The sequence below is a fragment of the Equus asinus genome, chromosome 23 (genome assembly GCF_041296235.1).
Source record: "Equus asinus isolate D_3611 breed Donkey chromosome 23, EquAss-T2T_v2, whole genome shotgun sequence".
NCBI lineage: Eukaryota > Metazoa > Chordata > Mammalia > Perissodactyla > Equidae > Equus > Equus asinus.
Genome location: NC_091812.1, coordinates 31,846,213 through 31,872,849, shown reverse-complemented (window position 1 = coordinate 31,872,849; position 26,637 = coordinate 31,846,213). Strand labels below are relative to the sequence as shown.

At 39.3% G+C, this 26,637-nt stretch overlaps 1 pseudogene; it reads left to right on the top strand.

Moving 5' to 3' along the window:
• The first annotated feature begins 21,109 nt into the window (after nucleotides 1–21,109).
• On the top strand, nucleotides 21,110–21,822 carry LOC123280296 (glucosamine-6-phosphate isomerase 2 pseudogene; annotated as a pseudogene).
• The last annotated feature ends 4,815 nt before the right edge of the window (nucleotides 21,823–26,637 follow it).

Sequence of the window (26,637 nt, the reverse complement as noted above, 5' to 3'; positions counted from 1 at the left end):
CTCACTTACGTCAATGGATAAGTCATCCAGACAGAAAGTCAATAAGGAAATAGTAGATTTAAACTAAAGCTAGACCAGATGGGCTTAATAGATATCTAGAGAACACTCCATCCAAAAACATCAGAATACACTTTCTTCTCAAATACACATGGAATGTTCTCAAGGATAGACCATATATACAGAAACAACGGAAGCCTCAATAAATTTTAAAAGATTGAAATCATATCAAGCACCTTTTCCAACCATGATGCTATGAAACTAGAACCCAACTACAAGAAATAAGTTGGGAAAGTGACAAATATGTGGAGACTAAACAACATGCTAATGAACGATAAATGGATCATTGAAGAAAATTAAAGGAGAAATAAAAAATGTCTGCAAACAAATGAGAATGAAAATACACCATACCAACTCATATGGGATGCAGCAAAAGTGGTCCTAAGATGGAAATTCACAGCAATAAAACCCCACATTAACAAACAAGAAAAATTTCAAATAAGCAATCTTAAACTACACCTAACGGAATTAGAAAAAGAAGAACAAACAAAGCCCAAAGTCAGCAGAAGGGGGGAAATAAAAATCAGAGCAGAAATAAAATGAATTTGAAACAAAAAAAAAAGTAGAAAGGATCAATGAAACAAAGAGCTTGTTCTTTGAGAAGATAAACAAAATTGACAAACCCTTAGCCAAATTCACTAAGAAAAAAAGAGAGAAGTCTCAAATAAATAAAATTAGAAAAGAAACAGGAGAAATTACAATGGATACCACAGAAATACAAAGAATTAAAAGAGAATACTATAAAAAGCTATATGCCAACAAATTGGACAGTCTAGAAGAAATAGGTAAATTCTTAGACTCATGCAACCTCCCAAAACTGAACCAAGAAGAAATGGAAAATCTGAATAGACCAATCACAAGTAAAGAGATTAAAAAAGTAATAAAAAACCTCCCCCAAAATAAAAGTCCAGGACCAGATGGCTTGTCTGGTGAATTCTACCAAACATTCAAAGAAAACTTAACACTTATTAACTCTCAAACTCTTCCAAAAAATTGAGGAAGATGGAGAACTTCCTAACACATTATGTGAGGCCAACATTACCTTGATATCAAAGCCAGACAAGGACAACACAAAGAAGGAAAGTTAAAGGCCAACATCACTAATGAACATACTTCCAAAAATCCGCAACAAAATATTGGCACACTGAATACAGCAATGCATTTAAAAGATCATACACCATGATAAAGTGGGATTTATACCAGGGACTCAGGGATGGTTCAACATCAGCAAATCGATCAATGTGATACACCACATTAATAAAACGAGGAATAAAAACCACGTGATCATCTCAGTAGACACAGAGAAAGCATTTGACAAGATACAACATCCATTTATGATAAAAACTCTCAACAAAATAGGTATAGGGGCCAACCCTGTGGCTGAGTGGTTAAATTTGCATTCTCCACTTTGGTGGCCCAGGGTTTGACCAGTTTGCATCTTGGGCGCAGACATGGCACTGCTGATCAAGCCATGCTGAGGCAGTGTCCCACCTAGCACAACTAGCAGGACCTGAAACTAGAATATGCAACTGTGTACTGGGGAGCTTTGGGGAGAAGAAGAAGGAAAAAATAAGATTGGCAAGAGATGTTAGCTCTGGTGCCAATCTTAAAAAAAAAAAAACACTATAGAAGGAAAGTTCCTCAACATAATAAAGGCCATATGTGACAACCCACAGCCAACATCATACTCAATGGGGAAAATTTGCAAGCCATCCCTCTGAGAACAGGAACAAGACAAGGGTGCCCACTCTCACAACTCTTATTCAACATAGTACTGGAGGTTTTGGCCAGAGCAATTAGGCAAGAAAAAGAAATAAAAGGAGTCCAAACAGGCAATGAAGAATTGAAACTCTCGCTTTTTGCAGGTGACATGATTTTATATATAGAAAACTCTAAAGAATCCATTGGAAAACCTATTAGAAATAATCAACAACCACAGCAAAGTAGCAGGGTACAAAATCAACTTACAAAACACAGTTGCATTTCTGTATTCTAATAACAAACTAAAAGAAAGAGAACTCAAGAATACAATCCCATTTACAATCGCAACAAAAAGAATAAAATACCTAGGAATAAATTCAACCAATGAGGTGAAGTTCTACACAATGAACACTATAAGATATTATTGAATGAAATCAACGATGACATAAAGAAATAGAAAGATATTCCATGCACATGGATTGGGAAAATAAATATAGCTAAAATGTCCCTCCTACCTAAATCAATCTACAGATTCACTGCAATCCCAATCAGAATCCCAAGGACGTTCTTCACAGAAATAAAACAAAGAATCCTAAAATTCATATGGGCAGCAAAAGTGCCCAAATAGTCAAAGCAATCCTGAGAAAAAAAACAAAGCTGGAGGCATCACACTCCCCACTTCAAAATACCCTACAAAGTTATAGCAATCAAAACAGCATGGTACTGGTACAAAAACAGACACACAGATCAATGGAATAGGACTGAAAGCCCAGGAATAAAACCACACAACTATGGACAGCTAATCTTCGACAAAGGAGCCAAGAACATACAACGGAGAAACGAAAGTCTTCAATAAATGGTATTGAGAAAACTGGACAGCCACATGCAAAAGAATGAAAGTAGATCGCTATCTTTTGCCATACACAAAAATTAACTCAAAATGGACTAAAGACTTGAAGGTAAAGCCTGAAACCATAAAAATCCTAGAAGAAAACATAGCCAGTACACTCTTTGATATTGGTCTTAGAAGGATTTTTTCCATGTCTACTCGGACAAGGGAAACAAAAGAAAAAATAAACAAATGGGACTTCGTCAGATTAAACAGCTTCTGCAAGGCAAAGGAAACCAGGAACAAAACAAAAAGACAACCCACCAACTGGGAAAAAGTATTCCCAATCATATATCCATCAAGGGGTTAATCTCCAAAATATATAAAGAACTCACACAACTGAGCAACAAAAATCAAACAACCTGATCAAGAACTGGGAAGAGGATATGAATAGGCGCTTTTCCAAAGAAGATATACAGATTGCCAACAGGCACTTGAAAAGATGGTCAACATCAATAATCATCAGAGAAATGCAAATCAAAACGACACTATGATATCACCTTACACCCGTTAGAATGGCTATAATCACCAAGACAAAAGATAATAAATGCTGGAGAGTATGTAGAGAAAAGGTAACCCTCATACACTGCTGGTGGGAATGCAAACTGATGCAGCCACTACGGAAAACAGTATGGAAATTTCTCAAAAACTTAAAAATAGAGATAACATATGACCCAGCTATCCCACTACTGGGTATTTATCCAAAGGGCTTGAAATCAACAATCTGAAGAGACTTGTGCACGCCTATGTTCACTGCAGCATTATTCACAATAGCAAAGATGTGGAAGCCACCCAAGTGACCATCAACTGCTGATTGGATAAAGAAGATGTGGTATGTACATATATACACACAATGGAATACTACTCAGCCATAAAAAAAGACAAAATCATCCCATTCACAACAACATGGATGGACCTTGAGGGTATTATGTTAAGCTAAATAAGCCAGACAGAGAAAGACGAGCACCATGATTTAACTCATGTGTGGAAAATAAACTAACACATAGACAAAGAGAACAGATTAGTGGTTACCAGGGGGAAGGGGGCACATACGGTGACTGACAAATAATAATGTACAACTGAAATGTCACAATGTTATAAACTATTATGACCTCAATAAAAAAAAAGTATTTGAAAGGGCTTTATGATCCCTATGCAAATATGAGGAATTATTATTAAAGCCTTGTTCCCCTCCAGGTCAATATTAACCCAGCTCAGACCTGGCAGTCCCTAAAAGAAGAGAGATGACAAAACAGAGAAATGGTTCTCCCACTACCCACTAGCACTCAGCCCAGGAGATGGTTGGTTTGAGGGCAGGATTTGTTGGGGGCTAGGATTTTGCAGAGTAGGGATAAACAGAGAAGAGAGAAAAAGTGAATGGGAGAGAGGGGGTGTGGGAGCCCAAATGCTTAAGGGAGTTGAGGGCAGTGCATGAAGCAAGGTGAGTCTGTGTAGCAGGCCAAGACGTACTGCCCAGATCTTCCTTCCAGGCTTGCAGTCAGCAGACATCCTCCAACTGTCAGTCCCTTCATGGTCTGCCTTAGCTGCGGAGTCACATCATCCAAGGTGACTCTCAGAGGTGCTTCCATCTGGTGACTGACAGAAGACAAATACAAAGGCTTAGGCATTCTGGCCCATGATGGACAACCATGACAGCCAAACTCACTCTGATGCTGCTTAGTCAAGTTGGTGAAAACTTTGCCAGGCCTGCATCACAAGTCAACTTGTCGGGGAGGAAAAATTTTTGTCTACCTTTTAGGTTCTTCTGGCTGGTCTAAGAATTAAGTTGACATGAGACAGATTAACAGGAGAAAACTGAATTTCATTTCATGCGCATGGGAACCCCACAAAATGAGAGGGTCAGAGAGCTCATATACATGAAAGTTTCAGGGACAAAAAGGCAAAATGAGGCATATAGGCCATCTTGAGCTAAGGAATGGGATAGGGGCCTGAGGCTTCAGAGGGGAGGAGAGTAATTCACATAAGAAGAGCAGATGTTCAGTAATTATAGGTTTGCCCTGCCATACAGACAAATCACAAAAATTTCTTTCTGGTAATAACTCTTATTATGGGCAAGGCCTCTGATTTAAATTCTTTAAGGGAGAGGTAAAAGTTTCTCTTGATCCAGGAGGGTCTTGCTTGCCTTTAGCTCAAATATTCCAACTGCCAAAGTGGTACATGTTGGGGAGGCCTTTTCTGAATCCTTTCACTCTTCTCTCTTGGCTTCCCCTTCCTTACAAAACTCTTGACCGCTAACAAACATCTTGCAACCCAAACTCTGTCTCAGCATCTGCTTCTGGAGAATCTGGACTGTACCAGGAGTGGTCTGAGAGAGCAGCTGATAAGATAGGGTTTGTAGCTGGATCATTCACTGCCCAGACTGGTGACAAAGACTCCATCACTGAAGCACAGACAATCTCTGTCATCAATTTTCACTGGTGGTGAACTGAGAAGGTGGAACTGTGAAAGGGAATGCAGGTGTGATGAATCAGGCATCTGAGACATGGAGGAAATAGTAGCCATAAGGATAACAGTGTTGGATGTCTATCGCTAAGCACCACTGATGTACTACAGAAAGATAAAGAATAGCTGAGGCAAAGAAAGAGGGAATTGAAAGCCAAGTGTGAAACGCAGAGGGCCTCTCTGGTTGCATACAAAGAAGTTCTCATCTCTTGCATGGTCTTAATAGAGTGGTTGGACTTCAAAGATGATTAAAAGCCTGACCAAGGAAGCTCTGTTATGCTAGGGTTGGGGCCCTGTTTGGGGAACTAGGGATTCTGACATACAGGATGGGACATCTGGACAGACTACCCCCCCAAAGATTTTGATTTCCTACATTCCTTTGAGTCTTCTGAGGCTGCAGATGTAGCCCATGCCTCCTTATTAAGAAACAAACAATATTGCATCCTAGAATCTGAAGGATTTAGGGATTGTGATCCCCATCTATCTCCATTAATTCACCAGTCTGGCAAATGCATTATGGGTCTGGTAGGATGATTGTAGACTACTGGAAACTCAACCAAGTAGTAGCCTAATCACAGCTGCCAGGCCAGATGTGATGTCTTTGATAGAGGAGATTCGTACAGCCTCAGGCATACAGACTGAAGAGAACCTGTCAATAGACCTTGGTAGACACAGTGCTTCTGTTGGACACACGTACCCGGCAATATCAGTTGTAAGCACAGATGATAATCTAGCTTGACTTCTGAGACAAGTCTTGACCTTTGAAGTCTAAACCAATAACATCCCACTTCAGAATGGTAACTGAGCCAGAAGCTGAAGTCTCTTTCTTCTTCAAGTCTGGAGGAATGTCAAGATATCATTGCATGGATCCTGCTTGTGTACTTGACAGTTTTTATATTACTTTGTAAATATTTCTGTCCACATTCTACTTCAGCTTTGGATGTGGTTACCAGGTTTCTGTAACCCTTGAATTTTGGACAGCATTGCCAACCCTGGCAAATATGAACTTTTCCTAGAAAGCTATATTAGAGCAATACAACTTGTGCCATAGTTCATGCCACCTGTACATAGATTGTATAGGCCATCTGTAAATATCCCAGAGAACAATCACTATTCTTAAGCACTTTGAAAATATTTCTATGTAAATTATTGTAAATGTTTTCAATGGCTGGGACAATGGCAGTTCAGAAATTGATTTTGATTTTGCAAATGTGTTCTTTTCTATCTAAATTGATTTTGCAAATGTGTTCTTTTCTATTCTAGTCAGAAAAGAAGGACCAGAAACAGTTTGAATTCACATGTAATAGACAACAATATACATTAGCAGTTCTCCCCCAGGGTATATTAACTTTCCTTCCTTCTGTCACAATATGATCCAAAGAGTTCTGTATCATCTGGACGTCCCACAGAACGTCACATTGATCCATTACACTGGTGACATTGTGTTGATTGGACTGGATGAGCAAGAAACGGCTAGCACATCAGAGACCTTGGTAAGATACATGTGCGCCAGAGGATGAGAGAGAAACCCTGTGAATATTCGGGACTTGCCATATCTATAAAATGTCAAGGGGCCGGATAGTAAGGGAGACGCCAGAATATCTCTTCAAAGTAAAAGAATAATTATTGCATTTTTGCATCTCTTACTATGAAGAAGGAAACACAATGCCTGCCGGGCCTCTTTGGGTTCTGAAGGCCACACATTCCACACCCAGAAGTATGACTTTGACCCACATACTGGGTGACACAAAAGGCCACCAGCTTTGAGTGAGGACCAGAATGGGAAAAAGCTCTGTGTTGAATCCAAGTTGTGCTAGGAGCCCTGCCACCAGGCCATATGATCTGTCAGACCCTCTGGTGTCAGAGATATGCTGTAGAGTTTACAGCAAGTCCCAGTGGAGGATCCCAGCACAGGCTAACCTCTCAGAGTATTGCATCTGAGCTTGTCCTCAAGCTGTGCCTTCAGCTGGCTGTTCACTCCCTCAGCGTGGCAGCTACTCGATGGCATGTGGTGTGACAAGATGAAGGTCATGGACCCACTCCCACATCTCCTTTGCTGTAAAGTTAGTCCCTCATCTGATACAAAGTTGCATAGGATCCCATACTAGTGAATTAAACTTTTTTTTTTTTTTTGATGAGGAAGGTTGGCCCTGGGCTAACATCTGTTGCCAATCTTTCTCTTTTTGCTTGAGGACGATGGTTGCTCAGCTAACATATGTACCAATCTTCCTCTGCTTTATATGTGGGACACTGTCACAGCATGGCTTGATGAGCAGGTGTAGGTCCATGACCAGGAACTGAACCTGTGAACCCCAGGCCACCGAAGTAGAGCATGCAAACTTAAACACTGTGCCACTGGGCCAGCCCCTGAATTAAACATTTTGTAAGCCCTCAGAGAGGTTCTGGCTGGGGCTCAGAATGCAGGAAAAGACAAACCCATTCTCAGAACTTGTGTCTATTCTTGAGAATGAACTGCTGGCCCTTCCAGGATAAAAGAAATCCAATATAGTCAACTTCTTCCCTAGTTTCTATGGCTGGCAATTCAACATTGGTCACTGGCAGTCTTGATAAGTGGGAATCAATATGTTTGTTCCCTGCATGGTCTCCATCACCATACCATGGCCACTCGATTCATGTGTCTATCATGCCAGCACTGGGGTGGCTGATGACAGGTGCTGGCTGTCAGTCAACTGGCCGGGTCATTTTTTCTGCTTGGTTGTTTAGTGCCATTTCTGTAGATGTTCTCTGGTAGATGCTAACATCTGAAGCACTCACGCCTACTGCTGTATGTCTATCCTCATGTCCCTACCCCAGATCTCCTTGCAACTTTCCAATCTTTTCCTTCCAGGCCCTTGCCAACTGGCCAGGTGATTTGCCACTGCCCATGAGTTTGTATATATTCTAACCTCAGGCTACTTCTCTTTCCACACAAAATGGACGACCAAGTGCACCACTCAAAGCTCTACCCACAGGAAAGATTTTCCCTTATCATTGTCTTTGGAAGCCACCTCTGAGGGGACTATAGAGAAGCTAGTGATCATTTCCTGCTTGCATTCACATACAAGGTGGACCCATCACAAAGCAAATTAATACTCTTTTTTCCTCCTTTGGATGGTCGTGCAGAATCCCCCATACAGCTATAGGTGTGAGCTGAGGAGGGGCACTGGGGTAACAGTGGTAGGTACCATGGGGGGGTCTGGGCTAGTGCTCATACATCTTGGTTGTGCTCTCTGGTCCTGCCTATGCTCAGTCTTGGATGTAGCACCTTCATTCTATGATAGATTGCTGCTGGAACCCCCTTCTCTTATGACTTGGTTGATCTGCCCCACCTCGTGATGAGAAATTTCACTGCATGGTCACTTGGTGACCATTGACAGGCTTTCTGTCTCTACCAGAATCTTATAGCATGGCAGGAGTAGTTTTTTATTTATTTACTTATTCATATTTTTAGGAAGATTAGCCCTGAGCTAACATCTGCTGCCAATCCTGCTCTTTTTTGCTGAGGAAGACTGGCCCTCAGCTAACAGCCGTGCCCATCTTCCTCTACTTTACATGTGGAACTCCCACCGCAGCATGGCTTTGCCAAGCGGTGCCATGTCCACACCCAGGATCCAAACTGGCGAACCCCAGGCCGCCAAAGCAGAATGTGTGCATTTAACTGCTACAGCACCAGGCTGGCCCCCAGGAATAGTGTTTTAAAGGCTTGTGATTCTCTATAGCAGATAGCACAGCCTTGCTCCCAATTCCCAAGGCCCTGAATTGTGATTCTCCCACAGGGGCTTGCCACAAAATCCACACAGCATCTTTTTCTACTACTGAGACCTCCAATGCCATGGGGCCTGCAGGATCATACGGCCCAAGTGACAGCTGCTCATACCTCAGCCTGGACCTGCTGCAGAGCACTTTCCTGCACAAGGCCCCTCATAAAATTTGCAGTTTTTCATGTCACTGAGTACCTGAGCTGGAGCAGTGACCAAAACATACATATGCTTCAAGTTGTCATCTAATTTTGATAAACATGACAATGAAGGTGGTTGAAAGCCAGAGAACCCAGCAGAAGCACTTCAATTTGCATGTAGGGACCTAGCCTAGGTAAGTAAAAACTAGAGACTGCAACCCCGGTAACCACCTAGGACCTTTTCTTCCTGAGGCGTGCAAAAACCAAACTCTCTAGTTGATTAGCCAGGCATGAGAGTTCTACCTTGACAAAAAAAAAAGTACATCCTGTTGTCATCATGTCTTGATTGCAAATGGGCTCTTGTCAGATATTAATACGTGACAATTCTTTAAACACAGGAAGTGGCTAGGGCAAATTATTTTCTCACAGACTCAGAACAGTACAATGTTCCTCCTTCCCCCGCCACACATACACACAAAAGATCTGAGAATATATCTGGCTGATATGTGGAAAGCTGTCACTGCAGTGCTAGTCCAGCAGAAGGGTCCAAGCAGTAATACAGTATCCTTATCTTTCTACTGGAAATGAAAGCTCAGTACTTATTTGTGGTTATTTTAAGGGAACTCACTTTGGAAAGTGTTCAGAAAAGCTCAAGCTTGGCTAGTGCCATTTTTCTGTCCCATGTCCTTTAGCATAAGACTCACCAGGTTATCACAAGATAAATAATACTTCTAGCTATCATTTATTAGTGTTTATTATTATTTATTACTACAATATTATGTTAAGTGTAATCACATTTAATACCTAGAAAAATTTAGTAAAGGAAGCTGTGTAAGGGGTCTGCAAGGCCACTCCCAGGTTCAATGATTTGCCAGGAAGACTCACAAGGCTCAGCATGTCGTCATACTAACGGCTATGATTTGTTACAGTAAATAGATACAAAGAAAAATCAGCAAAGGGAAAAGGTGCATGGGGAGAAGCTTGGAGAGAACTACAAGCTTTCAAGAGTCCTCTTCTAGTAGGGTCGCACAGGATGTGCTTAATTCCTGCAGCAATGAGTTGTAACAACACATGCAAGACAGTGTCTACCAGGGAGGCTCATTAGAGACTCCGTGCCCAGGATTTGTACGGGGGGCTGCTCATATAGGCACTCTCTGCCTAACATGTACTAAAATTCCAGACTCCCAGAAGGAAAACTGGTGATTGGCATAAACCGTATCATTTGCACAAACAGTTTAATCACAGTGAGCCATTCTTATAAGAGAATTATGGGAACCCTCCCCAAATTCCACTTCCCAGATGCCACCCAAGGGCCAACCTTGCAAGCAGAACTTTCAAAGGATAACAATCTCAGGACTGCTATGTCTTTCAACTCTTTTCTGTGCATAGGCATTATTATCCTTTTTAAAATATATTTTATATTTCTTATATCCTATTCTACTTATATGTACTTATTTAAAATATGTATATTATATTTTTATATTTATATATTATCCATTTTTTAAAAGATGTAAAACTGAAAATCAAGTTGGTTAAATTTCTTACTTGAGACCATACAGGTCATAGGCGGCAAAGCCAATATTCAAATCGCAGTGTGTCTGCCTCCAAAACCATTCAGTCCACTACTATGTTGTAATGTCCGAAATCATAGTATCTAACATATGTAAAATATATTTCTTTTTATATCAAGATTAACTTACATACATACAGAGTCTTCTATGAATAAATTCTTTCACTGATAATTATGGCTGCTACAAATCGACAGATAGAAGAAAAGGAACAAGTTTTAACCTCAGTATGTCTCATTTATGAAAAAAGTGCATGGGGACTGCTGGATTCCAGTCCTGCATATGAGAAGCTTGGAAGTTGTCACTCCATCCTAACAACAAGTAAAAAGCTGAACACACTGAAAAATCAACAACACTTCTTAGATTCATTAGAGAAGTGAAGTCACAGGGCAAACTGCTTCCCCTAAAAGTGGAGAGACAAATGTGTGGAGACAGAGAATGACAATTTACCAGAGAAGAAATTACCACGGAAACCAGCTCCAGGGTAGGGAAACTGGAACCATAATTGACAAATTGCTGGAGGCTCAGGGTGGACAAGTGTAAGAGATAAAACTCCAGGGCACCCAGGCATCAGGAGGACTACACACTTTGATAAATTTTACCCCCTGGAGCTCTACCAGGTTCTCTCCTGGCAGAGGCAGGGGAAAAGAAACCATTTGAAATATGCCAGATCATTCTGTTCTTCTTAACAATGTCTGCCTTCAGGAGAAACACTTTGACCAGAGCTTAATTTGATGGGGTTTTATCAGAGTCCAACTGAGCCAGGGGAAGGCAAATATACAACTTCAACCAGCTCTAGCCTTCTGTGTGGGAGAAAAAAAATACCCAGTTCCAGGGCAATCTAGCCATTCTCTCGCACCTAAGGAAGAGGAAGACAAAGAGAAGCAGTTGTGAAGTTCACAGTCCAGAGACACAGGGTCACTAAAAGACTGAGACTTAACTTGAGAACTGTAGAACACTTGCCCTCCCCCTCCATCTCACCACTAAAAGTAAGTGGGTGGAGAAAGTCATACCATGCTCACACTAATCAAAAGAAAGTGATAGTAGCTATATTAATTTCAGACAGAGCAGACTTCAGAGCAAGGAAAGTTATCAGGGATAAAGAGGGGTACTACATAATGATAAAAGGATCAATTTTCCCAAAAGACATGACAATCCTTAACATGTATGCACCTAACAACAGAGTGTCTACATGAGGCAAAGTTAAGTAAGGCAAAACACATCTGAAGAACTGCAAAGGTAAATAGATGAATTCACTATTATAGTTGGAGACTTCAATACCCTTATATCAAAAATAGACAGATCTAACAGGCAGAAATCAGTGAGGATATAGTTGAACTGAACAGCATCAACAATCGACTGGATATAACAGACATCTATAGACTATTCTATCCTCAACAGCAGAAACATTCTTCTCAAGTTCACATAGAATACTTATCAAGATAGACCAGATTCTGAACAATAAAACACACCTTAACAAATTTAAAAGACTAGAATCATACAATGTCTGCTCTCAAACCAGAATGAAATCAAACTAGAAATCAACAACATAAAGACAGCTAGAAAATACCAAAATACTTGGATATTAAAAAGCACATTTCTAAATAACATGAGTCAAAGACAAAATCTCAAGAGAAATTTAAAAATATTTCAAACCAAGTAAAAAGGAAAACACAACTTATCAAAATTCGTGGATACAGTGAAGCAGTGCTTAGAGAAAATTTATAGTATGGAATGCATATTTTAGAAAAGAATGAAGATCTAAAGTCACTCATGTAAGCTTCCACTTTAGGAAACTAGAAAGAGAAGAGCAAATGAAATTCAAGGTAAGCAGAAGAAAAGAAATAATAAAAATTAGAGTAGAAATCAATGAAATTGAAAACAAAAAATCAGCAGAGAAAAATCAATGAAACCAAAAGCTATTTCTTTGAAAAGATCAATAAAATTGATAGGCCTCTAGCCAGGCTACTGAACATAACCACTATCAGAAACGAAAGAGGAAACATCACCATAGATTCTATGGACTTTAGAAGGATAGTAACAAGTACTGTGAAGAACTCTATGCCCACAAATTCGATAATCTAGATGAAATGGACCAATTCCTTGAAAGCACAAGCTGCCAAAACCCACACAATCCAAAAGACACAATCTGATAGGCCTATATCTATTAAAGAAATGGATCAATAGTTAATAACCTTCCAAAACAGAAAGCACAGGCCCAGATAGGTCCACTGATAAATTCTACTAGCACTTAAAGCAGAAATTATACCATTTTCTACAATTTCTTTCAGAAGATAGCAGCCGAGGGAGTACTTCCTAACTCATTCTATGAGGCCAGCATTACCCTGATAGCAAAATCAAACAAAGACATTGTAAGAGAAGTAAACTACAGACCAATATTTCTCATGAACATAGATGGAAAAATCCTCAACAAAATACTAGCAAATCGAATCCAACAGCATATAAAAAGAATTATACCCCACAACCAAGTGGGATTTATCCCAGGTATGCAAGGCTGGTTCAACATTTGAAAACTGATTAATGTAATCCATTATATCAATAGGCTAAAAAGGAAAAAAATCACATGATCATAGCAATAGATGCAGAAAAAACTTTTGACAAAATCCAACACTCATTTATGAGAAAAACTCTCAGTAAACCAGGAATAGAGGGGAATCTCCTCAATTTGGTAAAGAATATCTACAAAAAATTCTGTGCTAACATCATACTTAATGGTGAGAAACTTGAAGTTTTCCTACTAAGATCAGGAGCAAGGCAAGGATGTCCTTTCTCACCACTGCTTTTCAACATTGTGTTGGAAGTCCTAGCTAATCCAATAAGACAGTAAAAGAAAGAAAAGGTATACAGATAGGAAGGAAGAAATAAAACTGTCTTTGTTTGCAGATGACATAATTGTCTATGTAGAAAATCCAAAAGAATAAACAAAAAACTCCTGGACTAGTAAGCAATTATAGCAAGGATGCAGGATACAAGGTTAATATACAAAAGTCAATCACTTTCCTATGTACCAGCAATGAACAAGTGGAATTTGAAATTAAAAACACAATGCTATTTATATTAGCCCTCAAAATATTGAAATAAGTATAAATCTAGCAAAATATGTACAACATCTATATGAGGAAAACTACAAAATTCTGATGAAAGACGTCAAAGAACTAAATAAATGGAGAGATATTCCATGTTCATGAATAGGAAGACTCAATATTGTCAAGATGTCAGTTCTTTTCAACTTGATCTGTAGATTCAATGAAATCCCAGTCAAGATCTCAGCAAGTTATTTTGTGGATATCAACAAACTGACTCTAAAGTTTGTATGGAGAGGAAAAAAGACTCAGAATGGATGGGGCCAGCCCAGTGGCACAGCAGTTAAGTGCACATGTTCCACTTTGGTGGCCCAAAGTTCACCAGTTCAGATCCTGGGTGCGGACATGGCACCGATTGGCAAGCCATGCTGTGGTAGGCATCCCACATATAAAGGAAGATGGGCACGGCTGTTAGCTCAGGGCCAGTCTTCTTCAGCAAAAAGAGCAGGATTGGTGGCAGATGTTAGCTCAGGGCTCATCTCTCTCTCAAAGAAGAAGACTCAGAATGGCCAACACAATATTGAAGGAAAAAAACAAAGTCAGAGGACTGACACTACTGCACTTTAAGACTTACTGTGAAGCTACAGTAATCAGGACAGTGTGGCACGAGCAAAAGAATAAACAAATAGATCAATGGAACAGAATAGAGAGTCCAGATATAAACCCAGAAAAATATAGCTAACTAATTTTTGACAAAAAACAAAAGCAATACAATGGAGCAAAGATAGTGTTTTCAACAAACAGTGCTAGAACTACTGAACATTACATTAAAAAAAAATGAATCCAGAGACAGACTTTACATCCTTCACAAAAATAAACTCAAAATAGATCACAGACTTTACTGTAAAATGCAAAACTCTTAGAAGATAACAAAAGCAAAAATCTAGATGACCATGGATTTGGCAATAACTTTTAGATATAGCATCAAAGGCATGATCCATGAAAGAAATAATTGATAAACTGAACTTCATGAAAATTAAAAGCTTCTGCTCCGTGAAAGATAATATCAAGAGAATGAAGAGAAAAGCCATGGACTGGGAGAAAATATTTGCAAAAGACATATCTGATAAAGGACTGTTATCTAATATATACAAAGAACTCTTAAAACTCAATAATAAGAAAATAAACACCCAATTAAAAAAAGAGCCAAAGACCAATAGACAATTCATCAAAGAAGATATACAGATAGCAAGTAAGTATATAAAATGATTCTCCACATCATAAGTCATCAGAGAAATGCAAATTAAAACAACAGTGAGACACCAATACACACCTATTAGATTGGCCAAAATCCAGAACACTGAGAACACCAAATGCTGGGATGGATGTGGGCAACAGGAGCTCTTATTCATTGCTGGTGGGAATGCAAAATGGTACAGCCACTTTGGAAGACAGTTTGGCTATTTCTTGCAAAACTGTATTCTTACCACATGATACAGCAATCATATCCTTTGGCATTTACCCAAAGGAGTTGAAAACTTGTCCAGAGCAAAACCTGCACTCATGTTTATAGCAGCTTTATTCAGAATTGCTAAAACTTGGAAGCAACCAATATGACCTTCATTGGTGAACGAATAAACTATGATACATCCATATAGTTGAATATTACTTAGTGACTAGAAAAATAAGCTATGAAGCCATGAAGAGATTGGAAGAATCTTAAATGCATATTACTAAGTGAAAGAAGCCAATTTGAAAAGGCTACATACTGTGTGATTCCAATTTTATGACATCTGGAAAAGGCAAACATATAGAGGCAGTAAAATGATCGGTGGTTGCCAAAGGATAGAAGGGTGAGAGGGATGAACAGGCAGAGCACAGAGGATGTTTAAGGCAGTGACACTACTCTGTATGATACTACAATGGGGGGTACATACCATCGTAATTTGTCCAAACCCCTAAAATGAACAATACCAAGAGTGAACCCTAATGTAAACTATGAACTTTGAGTGATAACGATATATCAACGTAGGTTCATCGATTGTAACAAATATACCACTCTGCTGGGGGATGTTGATAACAGGGAAGGCTGTGAACGTTTCGGGGCCCGGGGTATATGGGAAATAACTGTACTTTCCATTCAATTTGTCTGTGAACCTAAAACTCCTTTAAAAAATAAAGTCCATTATATACTCTAGAAAAAAATCTATGAATCAATACACACTTAACGAATAAATATGTTATGCTAACAAATTAATTTTAAATTTAAAAAAAGATGGAAAAGTAAGGAAATTCAGCTATGTAGGTTTGTTTATTAGTTTCTCTTGTTGTTTTTACTTTGTCCTATGATGTGACAGAAAGTCCCAAGTACAAGTACCTAAAAGAAAGTTCCTGGATTGGGTATCTTTTACTACTCTTCAGAAAGCTGTCTTTCCTGGTTTTCAACAGGTAATCCATCAAAGCTTGTGTGTAGGAGGTAACTCTCCCTCTTTCAATTTCTTCACAGGACTGGAAGATTCTCCCTCTGAATCTTAGCCCACCAAGAGTCTATAGGACAAACAGCTATTTCTACTTCAGTCGCTTCCCATGGAAAAAGTCCCTGACACGGCTGTCATATTGAAATGAATGAAGAAATAACGTACATTTATTTGTGGGCCTTTTAGACACAAGAGTTACGTCACTCATGAAAGCTGTTTATTGGCCCTCTTCACTTGTGTTAAAGCACAAACACAAAAAGATAAATAGGTTGTCTAAAAAATAATAAATCAATCTAATACTCTTTTCCACTTCTGTAGTGCAAAGAAACCACTCTGTTGCACGATCTAAACTGTGTTTTGTGTCCTGCAGTCTTCTTGCTTTTGATCTGCAGGGCAGAAGAGGAGCATCTCATAGAGCATTGTTTACACATCAGCACAACAAATACTTTGATCAGCTACAAAATTCTAATAAAATTATGGCCCGTTCATGATTCATCTCAGTCTCGCTTGTTTCCTGTCAAATCACAGAAGCTTTATATAAATGAAATCAGATTTAGGCTGAGGAAGGAAGTCAATGGTTATTTCAATCACCCTTGTCCCAGATGTCCTTCCTTTTGTCTCTCCAAACAATGCTTTTATGACCAACGTGCTGCTCTGAGACTAGGTGGAAATTTCAGCCATGTAACTTACACGCGAAGTGAGTTAGGGTAATCTACCTTCAACTTCTGCGTCTGTTTCCTCATCTGTAAAATGGGAATAAGAATAATACTTATCTCATAAAGTGGCTGTAAGGATTAAATGATATAATGCCCGTAAAGCCCTTAGCACGTTGCCTGGTGTATAAAAAATTCTCAATAAATGTTATTTGCTTTTCATTATTATCACATTATCATTCAGTGATAACTGGCAATCCTTTTTGAAATCTGTGTAATCTATTAGAACAGAAATCTTTTCCTTTTCCTTCTTTCTTTTTTTTAGCCAGTAGCATTTATGTAATGTTAGCATAATTCTTATCTCTGGGGGTGGGCTATCGGGAAACTTCATGGAAATACCCAAGTGGGAGCTTTGGTGCCAAATGTTGGGAGTATTGGGATCCATGTGGGACTTTTCCAGTGCTCATGCGAAAGAGCTGAAGGTCAGAAGATGCCAGGAAGCAGGGAGAGCGAGCACCAGCTGAGACCCTGGAGATAACTTTGGAACCAGGAATGAAGGCAGCATTTGATGGCACTTTCCTGTAATCTTTCCTGATAAACATTTGCTTATTTGGCATGTAGGTTGCTATGGTGATGGGATGATGGAAAGGAATTGTGCAACATACGGTCCTAGTCTATTTAAACTTTACTAAAGTTTACTCCTTTTTTTTTTTTTTTAAGATTTTATTTTTTCCTTTTTCTCCCCAAAGCCCCCCGGTACATAGTTGTGTATTCTTCGTTGTGGGTTCCTCTAGTTGCGGCATGTGGGATGCTGCCTCAGCGTGGTCTGACGAGCAGTGCCATGTCCGCGCCCAGGATTCGAACCGACGAAACACTGGGCCTCCTGCAGCGGAGCGCGCGAACTCAACCACTCGGCCACGGGGCCAGCCCCTAAAGTTTACTCCTTTGAGGTAAAACTGTGACAGCACAAATCTAGCTGCCAAGATGCCAGTGAGCATCATGAGCTCAGACTGGCCTCTGCTTCCCTACTTTTCCCGTGACCCAGGAAGGCCACCACTTGAGCCCAGAAGAAGGGTTTGGTGAGGGATGAGGAGTGCTGGTGGCAGTAAGACTTTGCTTATTAAAGGACCTAGTTTTTATCGTGGCGATCGTTTTGCAATGTATACAAATATCAGATCATTATGTTGTACACCTGAGACTAATATAACGTTGTATGTCAATTACTCCTCAATTTTACAACAAGACCAAAAAAATCTAGAAAATTTTACTCTAAGGTTGTAGAAAGAACTTGAAATTTGGAGTCACAAGAATTTGGAGTTCAAAGCTTGCCTCCACCACTTAATAACTCGGTGTCCTTGGATATGTTAGTTTACCTCTGGAACCTTAGGAAACAGGACAGTAGTGTCTGCTTTCATGATTTTGGAGTTGTTATGAGAATCAAATGGATTAACGAATGTGCACATGTTTTATAAACTCTCACACATCATAGTGATATTACCTCACAGCATGAATGACTGCCTTGGAGTGAGTTTCCATGCAACCTTTTCAGAGAAAGGTGCTTCCTGCCTCCCAAAATGAGCTGAGTGAACTGAATTAGAACGTGACACTCCTCAACAACCCACCAATTTTATAAGCACCCAAAATGAGGACTTTGGAAAAGTACTACATTCAATATAATTTCTTTTAAATCTGTTAATTACCTTCTCTCATAAGTTTCTCAGTAGGAAACACTAAAAATTAAAACTGTAGAATTAAAATTTCACCTGATGTTTAAAATGACTCATAGCTTGGTCATTTATTCATTAAAAAAATAAAATAGAGATTGAAATTAGTACAGGTTCTTTCATATTTTGCCAAAGCAGAAAGAACCAAACTGTAAAATTTAGTGACAGTTCAAAATATGATCCATAGAAATAATAGTATAATCTGTAAGCCACTCACTTCCCTCTCTGAGAGTATGAATAAGGTTGCTAAATATTTTTAGCTGATTTTTTTTTTTTTTTTTTTTTTTGGTGAGGAAGATTAGCCCTGAGCTAACATCTGTTGCCAATCTTCCTCTTTTTGCTTGAGGACAATTGTCACTGAGCTAACATCTGTGCCAATCTTCCTCTATTTTGTATGTGGGATGTCACCACAGCATGGCTTGGTTAGCGGTGTGTAGGTCTGCGCCCGGGATTGGAACTGGCAAACCCCAGGCCACCAAAGTGGAGCATGCGAGCTTAGCCACTACACCACCAGGTTGGCCCCACAAGCTGATTTTTCAACCTGGTGAAAGGTTTGACAGGCTATGCCTCTGTTTCCTTGAAGCAGGTATTCTGAGTTGTTTCTAAGCAAAAGTCAAGATTTCTGTACTTGCAGTTACAATTTTTAATAGCATGCCTCTCGCTTTGAGGAGATTTATTCAAATGAGGAAATTAAGACAGAGCCTTTTATTTTGATTAATACAGTTAATTTTTTGTCTTTGAATATTTATTCTAACGTGATATATATAAATGTTGTGAGGGTTTAAATTTGCATGGGCCCTTTAACAACAGCAGAGCAAGCCAAATTTCAGCACGTGTGATGGTCATAGTTGCCTAAGGTCTTTATTTTAAACATATGCTTCCATTTTCTATCTGTTCTGTCTTTGACGCTGTCACATCCTTTGTAAAGAGCATGACTAAAATACAAAGGGTGACATATTTCCATCTCTGCAGAATATTTTTCACTTCATTGAAACCTAATACATAGATTTCACATAGAATATTAGCTCTAAAATTATTTTTTTTAAACATTGGCACTTGAGCTAACAACTCTTGCCAATCTTCTTCTTTTTTTCTTTTCTGCTTTTTCTCCCCAAATCCCCCCAGTACATAGTTGCATATTTTAGTTGTGGGTCCTTCTAGTTGTGGCATGTGGGACGCTGCCTCAGTGTGGCCTGATGAGCCGTGCCAGATCACGCCCAGGATCCGAACCAGTGAAACCCTGGGTCACTGAAGTAGAGCGCACGAACTTAACCACTCGGCCATGGGGTGGCCCCTAGTTCTAAAATTATTAATGTCTATATTAATCTTTACTCTTTTTTTAAAAAATAAATCTCATTGCAAAGAAAACTAAAAATTTCCTGATATACTGTATTTTACAAGATTTGCAACAATATTTTTAAAAGAATTTTCCTTTCAGAATGAACAGTCTTTTCATCTTAATCATGCAATAGATAGAGCTTCACAAAAGAAGCCACTGGTTTAAAAATACATGGCAATATAAAAGACTTTTGTTTTCCTTTGCTTTGAGGAAATTCAATATAGTGTTTTAGCAAGGTTGGCAAGAGAGAAAAGGAGGCCTCTTGCCCCAGTTTCAAGTGTTTAAAGCTGAACTTGCATTCTAGGTCATCGACTATGCATGGTGGTTAGGCTCTTAAATCAGAATATTTTACATAGATAAAAAGAAGGCTTTTTTAAGGAAGTGTTTCATAATATGTATGGGAAATAAAAGTAAGGTGTAAGCAATTTGCATCACACTGTGACATCAGGCTGCTTGTGCCAAATTCTTCGTGTCCCAAAACACAGTAGTCCTCAGTGGTTGGCTATGGGATAATTTCAGGCCTCTGTTGGCAACAACACCATGGAAGGAAAATACAAAGTGAGCATCAGTGCTTTGCTGCACTCTCTATTAATAAATGACATGCAGATTGTCTCTCCAAATCTAGTCCATTATCAAATGGCTCATCATCTTTGGCTATTATGCTAATACACATCTATATCAGCACAAAAGAGCTAGAAAATTATCATGATTAAGAAGAAGAGAATAGTTTGATTTTAAAAAAAAAAGAAAGTGGCATCCATTTCTCTGTACAGAATGAGTTTGGTTCGCTGCATCTGAAATTGTAGCACCACCCAAGTTACTCTGTAAATAATTGCAAGTTTGGAAGCTAACGTTGTGCAGGTGGTCATTCACAACTCTTTCCAAGGGAGAAGAATGAAAACATAGTTGCTTATTTAATAATGCAAAATAAAACAGGTGACTTTTCTGTCAGTGGCTCCTGCTGTTCCAGCATCAGAAAAGTAGTTTGGTCCACTGGGTGTACTAACATACACTGTTAGTGTCTTATAAAAAACCTAACGGGGCTGGCCCAGTGGTGCAGCAGTTAAGTTCCCACGTTCCCCTTTGGTGGCCTGGGGTTTGCCGGTTCAGATCCTGGGTATGAACATACCACCACTTCAAGCCATGCTGTGGCAGGCGTCCCACACATAAAACAGAGGAAGATGGGCACAGATGTTAGCTCAGGGCCAATCGCCCTCAGCAAAAAGGAGGAGGATTGGTGGCAGATGTTAGCTCAGGGCTAATCCTCCTCCTCCTCAAAAAAAAAAAAACCTAATAGAACATCACCAGAATGGAGACCTTTGTTTTAAATAGGTGAAGACATTTGACATGGATGAATATGTAGGATTTCCAAGCAATTATCCTGAAATCTACCATTCTTATGTGTGGAATAAACTTTTTATTTTTTTTTTGCTGAAGAAGATTCACCCTAAGCTAACATCTGTGCCAATCTTCCTCTACTTTGTATGTGGGTCACCACCACAGCATGGCTGCCAATGAGTGGTGTAGGTCTGCTCCCGGGAACTGAATCCCAGGCCGCCAAAGCAGAGCGCACCAAACTTACCCAGTAGCCATGGGGCCGGCCCCCTCAAATAACTTTTTAAAGCATATTGATATAGATCCTAAGAATGCTGATACCCTTCATGGGAATGCTGTCAATTTACAAACCAAATGTGATGCATTTGAAAAAAAATAAATAAAAGAAGCTGGAGGAATAGATCTGTTTGTTGGAGCTAATGATCATAACAGGCACACACAAGGCATTCTCCCTGAGCGAAGCAATGGAGGCAGGACTCAACCACACGTGGGCTGTTTCACCTCACCAGCAGCATCCCTGAACTATTTTCGTATTTGATGAAGGTGCTACTTTAGAACTGTGTTAAAACTGTGAACTACTTAAAGGTTTAAGGTACACGCACAATAAACTTGTGGATCCACCGTACAGTATGATAGCAGGAAATGGAGGGAGATTGGGGCAAAATTCTGCCTGAATGAACAGAACACTTTTTACAAAAAGTAGATGAATTTCAGCTATGCAATATGATGAAACATGGGGAATTTTTAAGATTGTCTTTTTTTTTTTAAAGATTGGCCCTGAGCTAACATCTGTTGCCAATCTTTTTTTTTTCTTTTTTCTTCTTCTCCCCAGAGGCCCCCAGTACATAGGTGTATATTGCAGCTGTAGGTCCTTCTAGTTCCGCTATGTGGGACGCCACCTCAGCATGGCTTGACGAGCAGTATTAGGTCTGAGCCTAGGATCCAAACTGGTGAACCCCTGGGCCACCGAAGCTGAGTGCATGAACTTGACCACTTAACCACGGGGCCAGCCCCAAGACTGCCATTTTTCAAAGTCCAGTATCTATATGTTAAACGTTTGATATTTAGAATGTGTCTATTGTACACTAAGGCGTAGGAGAAGTGGTTGCTTCTCATGACTGATCACCTGTTTATTATAAATAAACATCTTACTTACAAATAAAGTTTATTTTATGTAGCCAGCCTATAAAACAGCACAGAAATGAAATATCAGCCTGTGCAGAAAATTTAAAAAGTCGTTTTAAAGGTGGAAATTCTGCACATCAAGTACCATTGAAGACATGACTCTAGTGGCATAATATACACAGATTTGTATTTTTTAATTACCTGAAGACACTCCAAGCCTTTTGGGTATCAATCAGCTATCATTGCAAACCTTAATTTTGAAATGATATCTTTACATTGTCTCTACATTATACACAAGCTTGTCTGCATACAATTGCCTTTGTCATCTTTCCCCAGTAGCATCTGGACATCAAAAGTCCTGCTGTATATTGTTGGCAAAGGAAAACTGAAGAGAAGACAGTGCCTAAACATACAGTTTATGTCCTTTTTTTTTTCTCCCTGTTCTCCCTGAGCTAACATCTGTTGCCAATCTTCCTTTTTTTTTTTTTTTTTTGCTTGGGGAAGATTAGCCCTGAGCTAACATCTGTGTCAGTCTTCCTCCACTTTGTACATGGTTGCCACCACAGCACTGCTGACAAGTGGTGTAGGTCTGCACCTGGGCTCTGAACGTGCAAACCTGGTCTGCCAAAGCGGAGCATGCCAAACTTAACCACTATGCCAAGAGGCCAGCCCCAGTTCACATCCTTTTGAAAAATATGTAGACTGCATATTTTTGATGCACCTTCTTCTTTAGCACCTTTTTAAGAATATGCTTTTATTTTTATTTAATGATTTGGGTTCATGCCCTTAATATAAATATCTTGCCTATTATGAGCTTTATACTAATAGCACACTAAGGAAATTCTTTTGAAAAAAATTTTCTGATTATTGTTAAACTTCATAACTAATTAACCTTATTCTTTATATATTAAAAAGTCTAAAAGGATAATATGATGACGAATATATAAAAGGAATTACTGTAAACCATCTTAGATTGCCATAGCAACTTGCATCTTAAATTACAAATAAAAGTATATTGTTTTCTATCTTTAACTCAAATAAAGCTCATAATAAATAAATAAAGAGCTAGCTGGAAAATCTTAGTATGTGCTGCGGAATGATTTAGTCAAAGACCCAAAGTCACCAGCAATCAGATTCTCCATCCCCTTTCTGGAAATGCTCTGCTCTGCCAGGAGAGGGCACCATGTGCGTACTGGGCAGAGACAGCCAAACGTTTATTATGAAGAACCACATCCTGCCTCTTGCGCTTGGTTTCTTTCTCTCGGAAGGAATAACCTGGCCATTGTGGGCGTGAGTGCAGACCAGAGCTGGGGCGTAGGTTGCTACAGCACTTCTGGGGAGCATCAAGACTTTTTATGATGCCTGATCATTTGAGCACCCAGCAGAGCCTGAGTTCAGCCTTGGCCCAGTTGGAGACACAGAGTGTAATTATAAGTGAATGACTGTTTTTAGAGGTTGCTGAGAAAGTGGAGAGAGTATGAGTCGAGAAGGGTCTTTTGTGTTGGAGGCAATCCATGCCACAAAAATCCAACCAAGCCTGGGGGTCGGGAGGCCTGGTTCTATGCTTAGCTATCCCAATTCCTGAGTAACTTCATGCTAACCAGGAGGGGGAACCAGGTTCCATACACACTTAGAAGCTTTGCTCTGGCTTTTGTGACACATGCTCAATATAAGAATGATTCATATTTCTTTCACTTTGCTGTTAAAATTATGAAAACTTATATTCCTATTATCTAAATAGTCATCCTATTATCATAATATCTAAATGTTTGGTTTGGAAGAATACATTCATACTTTTATGCACAGTAGGTTTGGAGATTTAACTTCAGTTCATATGTATTTTTAATAATGTAATGTTAACATAATTCAAATTATTAACCTAATTAACTTATTTTTTTAAGATTTTATTTTTCCCTTTTCTCCCCAAATCCCCCCAGTACATTGTTGTATATTCTAGTTGTGGGTCCTTCTAGTTGTGGCATGTGGGACGCCACCTCAGCATGGCTTGATGAGTGGTGCAATGTCCGTGCCCAGGATCCGAACCAGTGAAACCCTGGGCCACCAAAGCAGAGTGCATGAACCTAACCACTCAACCACAAGGCTGGCCCTTAACCTAATTAACTTTTAATCCAGCAAAGAACAGATAGCAATAGCTGAGGTTATTGCAGAAATTTGCAAAATTGTGCATATTTGATTCAATATTTCTTTGAGCCTCTCCTAAAAGCAGACCTGCAATGCCTTAAGATAAAAATGCCCAGCTTTCCAGAGGCAGAGTGTTATATGGGGGGAAAAGAAATCTACATTATTGAATTGTTCAAAATATTAGAGAACATATATGTGATGGGGCTGACCCATAATAAATGGTCTGTTTTTCTGTTTTTTAATAGTATTTTATGAGCGCTGGCTGCTGTTGAAGTGTCTCTCTCTAGCTTGTTAAGTCTAACCTGAACACAGCAGGGTCATCTCATGCCCAGGTTCTTCTCACCGTCACATCCGTAAGGAAGACAATCCTCTCCAGAGAACAATGAAGAGTTATATAGACCTTTACTCTGGGTCTCCTGAAGAGGGAGCAAAAAGGAATTTCATTGAGTGACACAGAGCAAAGCTTCCTAAACATCTTCTTTAGCAAACATTCACCTTGCCTTGCCTTTCCTCCAATGTCAGCTGCTCTAACTTCTTCAGTCATTCTCCCTCAAACACTCACCATTCCAGCCTTCCCTCTCAATTCTCCAGCTCCTCATTCTTTTCTTTCCTTGGGTAGTTCCTTGCACCTGCCTGTGTAGAATAATTCAGCTTTCTTCACCGCTGTATCTTTTCCATTTCCTCTCTCAACCAAAGATATGCCCTGGAAAGTGAAGAAAGGGGAAAGACTATTTCTATCTACGCCGTACAAGAAGTAATGGGAATAGCATGCTGCCAAAAACAGGAGGGAAAGAACACAAGAGAAAATACTTCTGCAAAGGGAGACTTTGCAAAGTGATGTTTGCTTTTGTTAGATTTCAGCCAAATTTGACATTACCTGGCTAAGCTACAATTATCAAAATCACAGAGAGAATGAGACTGTTTGGCCCAGAAGGGAGCAATAGTCCAGGTCCCACATTTTGCAGATCAGAAGGCTGAGACCTAAAGTGGGTGTTGGACTATACAAAGTTTCCTCTCTGGTCACAGAGCTGGGTTCAGAATCCAGATCCATGGACCCCCATCTCCTTTGTCCACTAGAGCACACTACCTTGAGCTAAGATTTTAGCTACAGCATTAGCGTTTTATTGAGGTCTTCCTTAACATAAGAAAAGCCAAAATCTTAAAACAGAAATAAAATCATCTTGCTTAGGATTTTCTTTCCCTGCTGCAATTACAGAAAAACTTTTCTGCCTATACAGAGAATAAACAATCGATATTAAAGCATTTGTTAATTGCAAACATTTTTCATCTAAATGATAAACTATAAATACTTCAGAAATATACTGTGTATATTTTTATAAAAGGTGATTTTGCAAATATTGGGAAAACCATAGGTAGGTAACGACACTGGCTTACTTAATGTACGACTACAAAACTGCTTAAAAATTGAGATTTATCTAATCATCTCCATTTCTTTGGTAAGAAACATAAAGAACTTCTTTTTTCTCCTTTACCATCGATGGTTTTATTCTCAGATCAAGAACAAACATTCATGAGAAATACTAAATTCTGAGTAGACTCCATTTTCCAGCACCGCCATAGGCATTAGCAATACAAAGATGAATAAGGCGTTCTCTTGAACACCTCAGTCTAGTAGAATAACCTAGCCATGTTCACTCTTTATTATTGAAACCATCCTACCAACTAGAATGCCATGTTCCTTTCCAGCATCTTCTAAGTAACTCCACCCAAGATGTTTCAAATTGTTCTTTTCTAGTGGGTAAAAAAACATACACTCCAACAATACTTTTAATTTATGAAACAGAACATTACAATACATTTTCTTCTTATCAAAATATTGCTACACAGAAGCACTTATACTGAATTTCCTGGCAGCATACCTAAGATACTCATGGAAATAAGCCATTGTGGGAAATATTCTTTATTGTGACTGCAAAAGGCAGGATGACCACGTTTCTTCCGTGAAAAAAAAAAAAGAAAAGAAAAGAAAAATAAAGGATTATCTGCTCCAAGATGAGTATTATCATCTACAAACTGAAAAGGTGAGTCTAGGATGGCGTCATGACTTTCACGTAATTAACAAGGAAAAAAAAGATTATATATGCAAAAATGGCTCGTGTGATTGTCTTTATCTGGGAACAAACCTGAGTGTCCATGAAACTTTGTGACCTTAGCTTGGCTTAAATTAAAGAAACATGTAGTGGTCAACCACCTACATTTAA